Genomic DNA, 14,630 nt, shown 5'->3' on the forward strand with positions numbered 1-14,630 from the left:
TATGCAGGTCAGGAAGCAACAGTTAGAACTGGTCATGGAACAACAGACTGGTTCCAAATAGGGAAAGGAGTATGTCAAGGCTGTATATTGTCACCCTGCTTATTTAAATTGTATGCAGAGTACATCATGAGAAATGCTGGGCTGGAAGAAGCACAAGCTGGAATCAAGATTGCCGGGAGAAATACCAATAACCTCAGATATGCAGATACCACCACCCTTATAGCAGAAAGTGAAGAGGAACTAAAGAGCCTCTTGATGAAAGTAAAAGAGGAGAGTGAAAACACTGGGTTAAAACTCAATTCAGAAAACTAAGATCATGGGATACAGTCCCATCACTTCATGGGAAATAGATGGGGAAACAGTGGAAACAGTGACAGACTTTATTTTGGGGGGCTCCAAAATCACTGCAGATTGTGACAGCAGCCATGAAATTAAAAGACTCTTGCTCTTTGGAAGAAAAGCTATGACCAACTTAGACAGCATATGAAAAAGCAGAGACATTACTTTGCCAACAAAGGTCTGTCTAGTCAAAGCTATAGTTTTTCCAGTGGTCATGTATGGATGTGAGAGTTGGACTATAAAGAAAGCTGAACACTGAAGAATTGATGCTTTTGAACTGTGGTGTTGGAGAAGACTCTTGAGAGTCCCTTGGACTGCAAGGAGATCCAACCAGTCCATCCTAAAGGAAATCAGTCCTGAATATTCACTGGAAGGACTGATGCTAAAGCTGAAACTCTAATCCTTTGGCCACCTGATGCGAAGAACTGACTCATTGGAAAAGACCCTGATGCTGGGAAAGACTGAGGGCAGGAGGAGAAGGGGACGACAGAGGATGAGATGGTTGGATGGTATCACTGATGTGATGGACATGAGTTTGAGTAGGTTTCGGGAGTTGGTGATGGGCAGGGAGGCCTGGTGTGCTGTAGTCCGTGGGGTTGCAAAGAGTTGGACACAACTGAGCGACTGAACTGAACTGAAGAACCAAAGTCCATCCGTGATTCTGATTTCCTTAGTTTTTTGCTTTATGTTGTTTTTCTCTTTTAGGACATACTACATTGCATTTAGTTGTCATGTATCTTCATTTTATTTTTATAGATATAAAAATCTCACACATTCACTTGTGTTGAAAATAAATTGAATTCAGAGCTAGCCGACTGGGAGTCAGTTTCCAGCGCCTCAAGAGAAAACAAGGTCTCCCCCTAGTGTTTAGAATAGAAAATAGCATCTTCTCAACTTTGTACAAAAACAAAACAAACCTTCCTTCAGTTCAGTCGCTCAGTCGTGTCCGTCTCTTTGGGACCCCATGAATCACAGCACGCCAGGCCTCCCTGTCCATCACCAACTCCCAGAGTTTACCCAAACTTATGTCCATTGAGTCGGTGATGCCATCCAGCCATCTCATCCTCTGTCACCCATTCTCCTCCTGCCCCCAGTCTCTCCCAGCATCAGGGTCGTTTCCAATGAGTCAACTCTTCACATGAGGTGGCCAAAGTACCGGAGTTTCAGCTTCAGCATCAGTCCTTCCAATGAACACCCAGGACTGATCTCCTTTAGGATAGACTGATTGATCTCCTTGCAGTCCAAGGGACTCTCAAGAGTCTTCTCCAACACCACAGTTCAAAAGCATCAATTCGTCAGCACTCAGCTTTCTTCACAGTCCAACTCTCACATCCATACATGACCACTGGAAAAGCCATAGCCTTGACTAGATGGACCTTTGTTGGCAAAGTAATATCTCTGCTTTTGAATATGCTATCTAGGTTGGTCATAACTTTCCTTCCAAGGAGTAAGCGTCTTTTAATTTCACGGCTGCAATCACCATCTGCATTTTGGAGCCCCCCAAAATAAAGTCTGACACTGTTTCCACTGTTTCCCCATCTATTTCCCATGAAGTGATGGGACCAGATGCCATGATCTTAGTTTTCTGAGTGTTGAGCTTTAAGCCAACTTTTTTACTCTCCTCTTTCACTTTCATCAAGAGGCTTTTTAGTTCCTCTTCCCTTTCTGCCATAAGGGTGGTGTCATCTGCATATCTGAGGTGATTGATATTTCTCCCAGCAATCTTGATTCCAGCTTGTGCTTCCTCCAGCCCAGCATTTCTCATGATGTACTCTGCATATAATTTAAATAAGCAAGGTGACAATATACAACCTTGACATACTCCTTTTCCTGTTTGGAACCAGTCTGCTGTTCCATGTCCAGTTCTAACTGTTGCTTCCTGACCTGCATATAGGTTTCTCAAGAGGCAGGTCAGGTGGTCTGGTATTCCCATCTCTTTCAGAATTGTCCACAGCTTATTGTGATCCGCACAGTCAAAGGCTTTGGCATAGTCAATAAAGCAGAAATAGATGTTTTTCTGGAACTCTCTTGCTTTTTCGATGATCCAGTGGATGTTGGCAATTTGATCTCTGGTTCCTCTGCCTTTTCTAAAACCAGCTTGGACATCTGGAAGTTCACAGTTCAAATTTTCCAAATTTGCTGGCATATTGAGTGCAGCACTTTCACAGCATCATCTTTCAGGATTTGGAATAGCTCAACTGGAATTCCATCACCTTCACTAGCTTTGTTCATAGTGATGCTTTCTAAGGCCCAGTTGACTTCACATTCCAGGATGTCTGGCTCTAGGTGAGTGATCACACCATTGTGATTATCTGGGTCATGAAGATCTTTTTTGTACAGTTCTTCTGTGGATTCTTGCCACCTCTTCTTAATATCTTCTGCTTCTGTTAGGTCCATACCATTTCTGTCCTTTATTGAGCCCATCTTTGCATGAAATGTTCCCTTGGTATCTCTAATTTTCTTGAAGAGATCTCTAGTCTTTCCCATTCTGTTTTTTTCCTCTATTTCCTTGCATAAAAAGTTGTTTTTTTTGAAATGATATTAAACATCATAGTTTAAATATTATCCACAGAAGAGAAGGCACAGTTAATTACTAAAAAAAAAAAAAAAAAATGGCCAACAACCTCAGCGTCAAAATGTCCTTGAAGAGGGATGGAGTTTTGGACCTGGTAGGGGGTTCATGTAAATGTGTACAAGGTTGGTGAGCGGGTGTCCCCTACAGGGCCTGATGTCATGCCTCCTACAGAACAGGTAATCAAAGACTGAATGGGCAGTTTTCTGTGAGTTTACACTCTTTATATTCATTATAATATAATCAGGATTAATGAGTATAAAAGGTGAGGCATTCAATTCCTGTGCTATCTGTCCACTTGACTAGTCTTAATGAGCACTCCAGTCAGCAGCACTTTCCTCCTCTCCTACATCCCTCCCCAATTACTGGATATTGGATTTCTAGCTATTTGAACATTTGAACATAGTGAAAAATCAAGAAGAATGCCAAAGGAGGCCTGTGAAATAACTGTCCCAATGACAAGTAAATAGAAATCTGGAATCCATGTAAAAATAGATATAGCTAAGAACTTAGAACTTACTGAATATTCTTCTATGTAATTCTAATAATTATGATAACTTGATTTGCATCCACAGGAAAAAAGACAGCACCTTTGTAAAGGTGGCTTCAATGCTGTATTTCTGGCAATAGAACATCTACTGAACACAGAATAGTCATTGGTTTTACTGATGAGCTTAAATTATTAAGCAATATTCACATCATAATCAGCATCTTCTGTTTATGAAAGCATCAGAAAAAGATTTTTGTCAGATACTAATGAAAGAAATTGAAAAAGATACAAATAAATGGAAAGATAGACTGTGCTCATGGGTTGGAAGATTTAATATTGTTAAAATGTCCACACTACCCAGAGCAATCTACCAATTCAACACATTCCTATCAAAATTCCAAAGGCATTTTCCACAGAAATAGAAAAATCCTAAAATAGGTATGGAACCATAAAAGACTCTGAGTAACCACAGCAGTCTTGAGAAAGAAGAAAAAAAATGGGAGGTGTCATACTCCCTGATTTCAAATTGTATTACAAAATCATAGTAATCAAAAGAGTATAGTATTGGCATTAAAGACAGGCACATAGATCAATGGAATAGAATAGAAATCCTTGAAAAAGAACCCACACATATAGGGTCAATTAATTTATAAGAAAGGAGCACAAAAACATACAATACAGACAGTGTCTTCAATAAATGGTGTTGGAAAAACTGGATAGTCACATGCAAAAGCATGAAACTGGACCACTATCTTACCATACATGAAAATTAATGCAAAATGGATCAAAGATTTGAACATTACCTGAAACTGTCACACTCTTATAATAAGAAAACATAGGCCAAAAACTCCTTGACATAAGTCTTGGTGATTTTTAGATTTGATACGAAAAGCAAAGGCAACAAAAGAAAAAAATAAACAAGTGAGACTACATCAGACTAAAAAAGCTTCTTCACAGCAAAGGAAATCATAAAGCAAAATGAAAAGTCAACCTACCAAATGGGAGAAAATTTTTGCAAATCATATATAATAAGGGGTTAATATCCAAAATATATAAAGAACTCATAAAACTCAATAGCAAAAAATGCAAATAATTCTATTAAAAAGTGAGCAAAGGATCTGGATCTGAATAGATATTTTTCCAAAGATGGACAACAGGCACACGAAAAGATGCTCAAAATCACTAATCAATAGAAAAATGCAAATCAAATCCACAATGACATATCACCTCCCAACTGTTAGAATGGCTGTTATCAAAAAGACTAGAAATAATAAGTATTGCTGAGGATGTGGAAGGAACCCTTGTGTACTTGTTAATGGGAATGTATTAATAAACTGGTGCAGCCACTATGGAAAACAGTATGGAGCTCCCTCGAAAAATTTAAAATAGAATTACTATATGATCCAACAATTCCACTACTGGGTATTTATCTGAAAGAAACAAAACATTACCTTGAAAAGATTATGCACCCCCATGTTCACTGCATAGCTCAGTTGGTGAAGAATCATCCTGCAATGCAGGAGACCCCGGTTCAATTCCTGGGTTGGGAAGATCCCCTGGAGAAGGCCACTCACTCCAGTATTTTTGGGCTTCCCTTGTGGCTCAGCTGGTAAAGAATCCACCCACAATGCGGGAGACCTGGGTTTGATCCCTGGGTTGGGAAGATCCCCTGGAGAAGGGAAAGGCTACCCACTCCAGTATTCTGGCCTGGAGAATTCCATGGACTATACAGTCTATGAGGTCGCAGAGAGTCAGACACAACTGAGCGACTTTCACTCACTCATGTTCACTGCAGCATTATTTATAATAACCAAGCTCTGGAAACTACCTAAGTGTCCATCAATGGATAAATGGCTAGAGAAAGTATGTATATACATATATATACACAATGGAGTATTATTCAGCTGTAAAAAAGAAGGAAATCTTGCCATGTACAGTAGCATGGATGGGCCTTGAGGACATTATATTAAGTGAAATAAGTCAGCCAGAGAAAGACGAATATTGTATGATCTCACTTATATATGGTATCTAAAACAAAACAAACCAAAGTATGAACAAACAAACTGAGTTCATGGATATAGAGAACAGATTGCTGGTTACCAGAGGTGGGGAGGAGAAGTGGGAGGTAGTGTGGAAAGTGGGTGAAGTGCGTGAAGGGGATTAAAGAGTGGAAACCCAGTTATAAAACAAATAAGTTGTAGATATATAATATATAACTTGGGGACTATAGCTAATAATACTGTATTGTATATTTGAAAGTTGCTATAGCTAATAATTCTGTATTGTATATTTGAAAGTTGCTAAGAGAATAGAACTTTAAAGTTTTCTTCACAAGAAAAATTTATAACTATGTATAGTGATGAACTAGATTTACTATGGTGGTCATTTTGCAATATATACAAATATCAAATCATTATGTTATACACCTGAAATGAATATAATGCTACATGTCAATTGTATCTAAATACAAATAAAAATAGATTAATAAAAGAGAAAGTGTTAAAAAGAACTATTTTTTGGTATTTATGAGTCTGCCTGGTTTGGTGGCATCTACAAGAGAATAATCTACAAGTAATTCATTTTATCTAAAAGATGTTTAAGTATAAATACTCTAACTAGCTGCTGACCAAGTTACCAATTCTCAAAGAAAGCTTTCCCTCTCCCCCGCAATTTTCTGGAGTGTATATTAAAACAAGGATGTCTACCATAGAAAATCAAGTTTTCTAATAAAAACTTTTTCATGTTATTTTAAAGGAATTAAGACAAAGATAAGGGACTTTTACAGGTTTTGCTTACACTTCTTTAGTAGACATAGTCTCCTTTATTTACTATAAACCAATATGTATAACCTGATTATGAAATTATATTATCAGAAGTATTTTTTTCTCAGTGCACAGCTTAGGGCTGTGCAGAGTAAGTTAAACCTACAGAAGCCTTTCTGGCTTGCTAAAGAATGAAAATATTTGGAAAATTTTAGTATTTAGGTTAAAAATTTTATTATGCTCACTTTACCTCTAAGAGAACAGTTGTATTATAAAATAAAATCACAATACAGTGTTCTGAAAAGGAAGAAGAAAATATGCCACATGAGGTTTCTTCTATTTTCTTCAGCTTCATATTTTCTTGTCCAGTAAAAACTTCTTCTTCTTCTATTTATGTAAATCACCTTTTTTTTTTTTTTTGGACCAAGACAGACTATAAAGAAATAAATTCATATACATTAGGTTGGTGAAAATGTAATTTTTGTTTTTGCATTGTTGAAATTTGCCATTTGATATTGGAATATATTCTTAAATAAATGTGGTTATGTTTATACATCATTTTAATGAGCATTTCTCACTATTTTTTTGCTAATGACTTATTATTTGCTGTGTATTTTATATTTATTTTAGACTATGGAAATGATGTTAGACAAAAAGCAAATTCAAGTGATTTTCTTTTTCTAAAAAGATGGGTTGTAAAGCAGCAGAGACAACTCTCAACATCAACAATGCATCCGGCCCAGGAACTGCTAACGAACATACAATGCAGTGGTGGTTCAAGGAGTTTTGCAAAGGAGAGGAGAGCCTTGGCGATGAGGAGTGTATTGGCCGGCCATCACAAGTTGACAGTGACCAACTGAGAGCTTGGTCACTGTAGCTGATCTTAACTACATAAGAAGCTGCCAAAGAACTCAATGTCAACCATTCTACAGTCGCTGGGCATTTGAAGCAAACTGGAATGGTGAAAAAGCTCTATAAGTGGGTGCCTCGTGAACTGACTGCAAATCAAAAAAATCATCATTTTGAAGTGTTGTCTTCTCTTATTCTACACAACAGCAAACCATTTCTCGATGGGATTGTGATGCATGATGAAAAGTGGATTTTATACAGCAACCAGAGATGACCAGCTCGGTGGATGGACCGAGAAGCAGCTCTAAAGCACTTCCCAAAGCCAAACTTGCACCAAAAAAATATCATGGTCATTGTTGCTGCTCTGATCCATTACAGGCTTCTGAATCCTGGTGAAACCATTACATCTGAGAAGTTTGCTCAGCAAATTGATGAGATGCACTGAGAACTGCAACACCTGCAGCCAGCACTGGTCAACAGAAAGGGCCCAATTCTCAGCGACAACACCTGACTGCAAATCACACAACCAACGCTTCGAAAACGGAATGAATGGGCTACCAAGTTTTGCCTCACCTGACTGCTTGCCAACTGACTACCACTTAAAGCATCTCAACAACTTTATGTTTCCACAACCAGAAGGAGGCAGAAAATGCTTTCCAAGAGTTCACTGAATCCTGAAGCATGCATTTTTATGCTATAGGAATAACCAAATATTTCTCATTGGCAAAAATGTGTTGATTGTAATGCTTATTTTGATTAATAAAGGTGTATTTGAGCCTAGTTATAATGATTCAAAATTTAAGATTTGAAACCGCAATTACTTTTACACCAACCTAAGAAATCTACACTTTCTGGCAAAGGAAGAAAAATGCAAAGCATATGACAAAGCACAAAGGTCTTGTAATCAAAGGGCCACCCTCAGTTCCTCAAGAGACACAATGATCTTCCAGGTGCTGCATTCTAGAGTAAAGTTGTCACAACAGGCCCTTATACAGGGGATGCTGAGCCACAGAATGAACAATGCCCTTGATAATTTTACACCAGAGAGAAGTAGCTCTTGTGGTTGTTTTTCATAAAACTCTGGATAAAGCCCAAAGCACAACACTAAAGTAAAATTTATGATAGTGCCTTTTGTGGCCCAAATATCTAAGAGCATGTCCCACAAACCAGATTCTATTCATTTAACTAAAAGTTAGGTAAGTTTTTGGCGAGGTTTGGAGAAGTTAGAATACCTACATTTCTCTTACTTTTTGAAAAACCATTGGGTGTACATATGCACATGGTGAAGAATTCAGAAGTACAAGAACAATTTCTGGTAAAATGAGTGTTTTTACTACTGTAAACAGAGTCCCTAGTTCTCCTCTCCACAGGTCAGTCACCAGGTTCTTTTGTTTTCCTCTGGAGAAAGTCATTGCTAATCAAGTGAATAGCACACAGAAGCCTCTTTTGCCACAAATGGCATTGTTTGGTACTTTGTTTTTGCTTCTAACACTGTATGCTGGGTATCATGCCACATAATTATACAGAGCTCTTATATCTTGGTCTTCCTAATTGGCTGCATGATATTTCAGTGAATAATGTATCATAATTTAACCAGTGTCCTACTGGTTGTCATTCAAGTTCAGCCTTTGCCACAAGTAGCACTACAATACAGGTCCTACATTCACAACTACGTGAGCACACGTGCAGGTATAAGATACATTCTTGGAAATCACTGTGTGTGCTTGGTGGCTTCAGTCATGTCCAACTCTATGCGACCCTATGGACTGTCGCCCACCAGGCTCCTCTGTCCATGTGATTCTCCAGGCAAGAATAGTGGAGTAGGTTGCCATGCCCTCCTCCAGGGGATCTTCCTGACCCAGGAATCGAACCTGCGTCTCTTACATCTCCTGCATTGGCAGGCAGGCTCTTTACCACTAGCACCACTTGGGAAGCCCTGGAAATCACTATATCTACATTTTAACCTACACTGTAAATTTTGCTCAGTGTTACAAACCAAGAATGACTCTGAAGTTTTCATCTTGTTGCCATCAGCCAAGATGGACGCAGGCTTGCAAGATCAGAAGTTTGTTTTTGCACATGTACACCCTGAGATTTCTACCGGATTTCCAAGTGAGGATACCAAATCAGCAGATGGGTACGTAAATCTGGAGTTCAGGAGATGGGTCTGAATCTAGACACATAATAGATGATTTCTAAGCCAAGAACCACTGAGTGAGTATAGACAAAGTGGACCAAGGATTGGGACTTGCTGTGCTGTGCTTAGTCGCTCAGTCGTGTCTGACTCTTTGTGACCCCATGAACAGTAGCCTGCCAGGCTCCTCTGTCCATAAAATTCTCCAGGCCAGAATACTGGAGTGGGTAGTTGTTCCCTTCTCCAGGGTATCTTCCCAACTCAGGGATTGAACCCAGGTCTCCCACATTGCAGGCAGATTCTTTACCATCTGAGCCACCAAAAAAGCCCAAGATTATGGAGTGGTAGCCTATCCCTTCTCCAGGGGAACTTCCTGACCTAGGAATCGAAGCGGGGTCTCCTGCATTACAGGTGGATTCTTTACCAGCTGAGCTACTAGGGAAGCCCTGGATTGGGCCTTGGGACACATCAAATTAATAGCTGCAATTAAAAAATTGAGATACGCTTGGTAAAACTGATAAGGGAGGAGAGGTGGGAGAGGGATAGGGAGAGGGACAATGTAGGAAACCCCAAATATCAATACATGAAATGAAAGGGATATCACGTTGTATTATTCATTCATTAAAAAGAACCATGAAAAACCTCACTCAAAACTATTTTTACTTATCTAGGATACATGGATTAGACAGCCTTTCCCTTCTCCAGGGACATCCTCCCAACCCAGGGATTGAACCCAGGTCTCCCACATTGCAGGCAGATTCTTTACCAGTTGAGCCACCAGAGAAGCCCAGAGACAATTCCTCAGTTCAGTTCAGTTCAGTTCAGTCACTCAGTCGTGTCCGACTCTTTGCCGACCCCATGAATCACAGCACGCCAGGCTTCCCTGTCCATCACCAACTCCCAGAGTTCACCAAGACTCACGTCCATCAAGTCAGAGATGCCATCCAGACATCTCATCCTCTGTCATCCCCTTCTCCTCCTGCCCCCAATCCCTCCCAGCATCAGAGTCTTTTCCAATGACTCAACTCTTCGCATGAGGTGGCCAAAGTACTGGAGTTTCAGCTTTAGCATCAGTCCTTCCAAAGAAATCCCAGGGCAGATCTCCTTCAGAATGGACTGGTTGGATCTCCTTGCAGTCCAAGGGACTCTCACGAGTCTTCTCCAACACCACAGTTCAAAAGCATCAATTCTTCGACGATCAGCTTTCTTCACAGTCCAATTCTCACATCCATACATGACCACTGGAAAAACCATAGCCTTGACTAGACAGACCTTTGTTGGCAAAGTAATGTCTCTGCTTTTCAATATGCTATCTAGGTTGGTCATAACTTTTCTTCCAAGGAGTAAGCGTCTTTTAATTTCATGGCTGCAATCACCATCTGCAGTGATTTTGGAGCCCCCCAAAATAAAGTCAGCCACTGTTTCCACTGTTTCCCCATCTATTTCCCATGAAGTGATGGGACCAGATGCCATGATCTTCGTTTTCTGAATGTTGAGTTTTAAGTCAACTTTTTCACTCTCCTATTTCACCTTCAGACAACTCCTACTAATCAGTTAAAGAAAGCTCAATAGAAAATCAGAGAAAAACAAATACTGTATGTGAATGCATAATATGGAATCTAGAAAAATGGCACAGATGAACTTGACATGTGGACACAGGTAAGAAGGGGAAGGTGAGTAGGATGAATAGGGAGATTAGAACTGACATATATACACTACCATGTACAAAATACATTGGGAGCTCAGTTCAGTGCTCTGTGATGACCCAGAGGGGTGGGGATGCGGGGGTGGGAGGGAGGGCTCAGAGGGAGGGGGCATATGTATACATATAGATGATTCACTTCATTGTACAGCAGAAACTAACACAGCATTGTAAAGCAATTATACTCAAAAAGAAAATAAAACCAGGCAAGTTACTGGAACAAATTTCAAGAGGATACCCAAATGATCAACGAGCATATGAAAAAGCACACAAACATCATGAATTATCAAAGAAATGAAAACTAAACCCACAAAGATATCACAATATACTCTGACTAAAGGGAAAAAGGGAAAAATACAGTAAAAAGGACTATCAACACCAAACACTAGCAAGGATGTGGGGCAATGGGAACATTCATACACTGCAGGTAAGAATGGGAGGTGGCACAACACTGTGGAAAACAGCTTGGAAAACATCTGTTGATGCTGAACATACGGACATCACTTCATCTAGCAATTCCACTTATAATCATAAGTGTATCAAACAGAAATGCATGCACATGTACAAGAAACTTCATAGCAGAGTCCTCTGACTTCACTGATTTCCTCAATTGTTTTTCAGTCTCACTGAAGTCTGCTCTTAAATTTTTTTCCTTTGGCTTCTTTTTGTAGTTTCTTAAGGTAAATGCTTAGATAGTTGATTTGAGATCTCTTTATCAGTTTCCTGTTGCTGCTGTAACAAATTACTACAAACTTAGTGACTTAAGACAACATAAATTTCTTTATTCTTTCACAGTTATGGTCCAGAAGTCTGAAACAACTTTCACTGGGCTAACATCAAGGCCTTGGTAGGCTTTTATCTTAACCAGGAAGAATGTGTTACTTTGATTTTCTAGCTTCTAGAGATGGTCCACAATCCTTGGTTCACGGCTGCATTCCTCTGGCAGTGTTGAGCTGAGTCCTCCCATTGCCATCTCTCTGGTTCTCCCTCTTTTGTCTCCTTAATCCATATGTGAGGACCTCTGTGCTTGCACTGGGGTTATAACAGCATATATTTATTGGGTCTTTTTAGGCAATCTGACAATCTAATCTGGTGTGCTTAAATAAATGTAAGAATGGTTTCCACTGTTTCCCCATCTATTTCCCATGAAGTGATAGGACCAGATGCCATGATCTTTGTTTTCTGAATGTTGAGCTTTAAGCCAACATTTTCACTCTCCTCTTTCACTTTCATCAAGAGGCTTTATAGTTCCTCTTCACTTTCAGCCATAAGGGTGGTGTCATCTGCATATGTGAGGTTATTGATATTTCTCCCGGCAATCTTGATTCCAGTTTGTGCTTCTTCCAGTCCAGCGTTTCTCATGATGTACTCTGCATATAAGTTAAGTAAGCATGGTGACAATATACAGCCTTGATGTACTCCTTTTCCTATTTGGAACCAGTCTGTTGTTCCATGTCCAGCTCTAACTGTTGCTTCCTGACTGCATATAGGTTTCTCAAGAGGCAGGTCAGGTGGTCTGGTATTCCCATCTCTTTCAGAATTTTCCACAGTTTATTGTGATCCACACAGTCAAAGGCTTTGGCATAGTCAATAAAGCAGAAATAGATGTTTTTATGGAACTCTCTCGCTTTTTCCATGATCCAGCGGATGTTGGCAATTTGGTCTCTGGTTCCTCTGCCTTTTCTAAGACCAGCTTGAACATCTGGAAGTTCACGGTTCATGTATTGCTGAAGCCTGGCTTGGAGAATTTTGAGCATTACTTTACTAGCGTGTGAGATGAGTGCAATTGTGCGGTAGTTTGAGCATTCTTTGGCATTGCCTTTCTTTGGGACTGGAATGAAAACTGACCTTTTCCAGTCCTGTGGCCACTGCTGAGTTTTCCAAATTTGCTGTTGTACTGAGTGCGGCACTTTCACAGCATCATCTTTCAGGATTTGAAATAGCTCAACTGGAATTCCATCACCTCCACTAGCTTTGTGCATAGTGATGTTTCCTAAGGCCCACTTGACTTCACATTCCAGGATGTCTGGCTCTAGGTCAGTGATCACACCATCGTGATTATCTTGGTCATGAAGATCTTTTTTGTACAGTTCTTCTGTGTATTCCTGCCACCTCTTCTTAATATCTTCTGCTTCTGATAGATCCATACCATTTCTGTCCTTTATTGAGCCCATCTTTGTATGAAATGTTCCCTTGGTACCTCTAATTTTCTTGAAGAGATCTCTAGTCTTTCCCATTCTGTTGTTTTCCTCTATTTCTTTGCATTGATCACTGAGAAAGGCTTTCTTATCTCTTCTTGCTATTCTTTGGAACTCTGCATTCAGATGCTTTTATCTTTCCTTTTCTCCTTTGCTTTTCGCTTCTCTTCTTTTCACAGCTATTTGTAAGGCCTCCTCAGACAGCCATTTTGCTTTTTTGCATTTCTTTTCCATGGGGATGGTCTTGATCCCTGTCTCCTGTAAAATGTCATGAACCTCCATCCATAGTTCATCAGGCACTCTATTAGATCTAGTCCCTTAAATCTATTTCTCACTTCCGCTGTATAATCATAAGGGATTTGATTTAGGTCATACCTGAATGGTCTAGTGGTTTTCCCTACTTTTTTCAATTTAAGTCTGAATTTGGCAATAAGGAGTTCATGATCTGAGCCACAGTCAGCTCCTGGTCTTGTTTTTGTTGACTGTATAGAGCTTCTACATCTTTGGCTGCAAAGAATATAATCAATATGATTTCAGTATAAATAGTGTCAGACTTTATTTTTGGGGGCTCCAAAATCACTGCAGATGGTGACTGCAGCCATGAAATTCAAAGATGCTTACTCCTTGGAAGAAAAGTTATGACCAACCTAGATAGCATATTGAAAAGCAGAGACATTACTTTGCCAACAAAGTCCATCTAGTCAAGGCTATGGTTTTTCCTGTGGTCATGTATGGATGTGAGAGTTGGACTGTGAAGAAGGCTGAGTGCCAAATAATTGATGCTTTTGAACTGTGGTGTTGGAGAAGACTCTTGAGAGTCCCTTGGACTGCAAGGAGATCCAACCAGTCCAGTCTGAAGGAGATCAGCCCTGGGATTACTTTGGAAGGAATGATGCTAAAGCTGAAACTCCAGTACTTTGGCCACCTCATGCAAAGAGTTGAGTCATTGGAAAAGACTCTGATGCTGGGAGGGATTGGGGGCAGGAGGAGAAGGGGATGACAGAGGATGAGATGGCTGGATGGCATCACTGACTTGATGGACGTGAGTCTTGGTGAACTCCGGGAGTTGGTGATGGACAGGGAGGCCTGGCGTGCTGTGATTCATGGGGTCACAAAGAGTCGGACATGACCGAGCGACTGAACTGACTGAAGAATGGTATGGTCGGATTTAAGTCTTCCATTTTAACATTTGTTTTCTGTTTGTCCTGTTTTTGTTCTTCTATTCCACCTTTCCTGCCTTCTTTTAGACTATCTGAACTAAATTATAACTTATCTATTCTCTCTCTCTCTTAATTACAGTATACACACTCTAGGGATTACAATATACATAGCTAAACTTTCACACTCTATTTAGAGTTAGTATTTTGTCTATTAGTTAGTCTAATAGAGTTAGCGTATTTAGAGTTATTGACAAAATACTAACTTGCAGCTCTACAGTTCTTTATTCTTACAGTTGTCATATGTATTAATGATAAATACACTGAAAACTTTTGACAAAGTTACAGCTTTTGCTTCCAACAGTCATACAAATTTTAAAGAACTTAGAAAATTTTTATTTTTACCCACCTAAAGTTGGCTTTAAGC

The sequence above is a fragment of the Bubalus bubalis genome, chromosome 7, assembly GCF_019923935.1.
Source record: "Bubalus bubalis isolate 160015118507 breed Murrah chromosome 7, NDDB_SH_1, whole genome shotgun sequence".
NCBI lineage: Eukaryota > Metazoa > Chordata > Mammalia > Artiodactyla > Bovidae > Bubalus > Bubalus bubalis.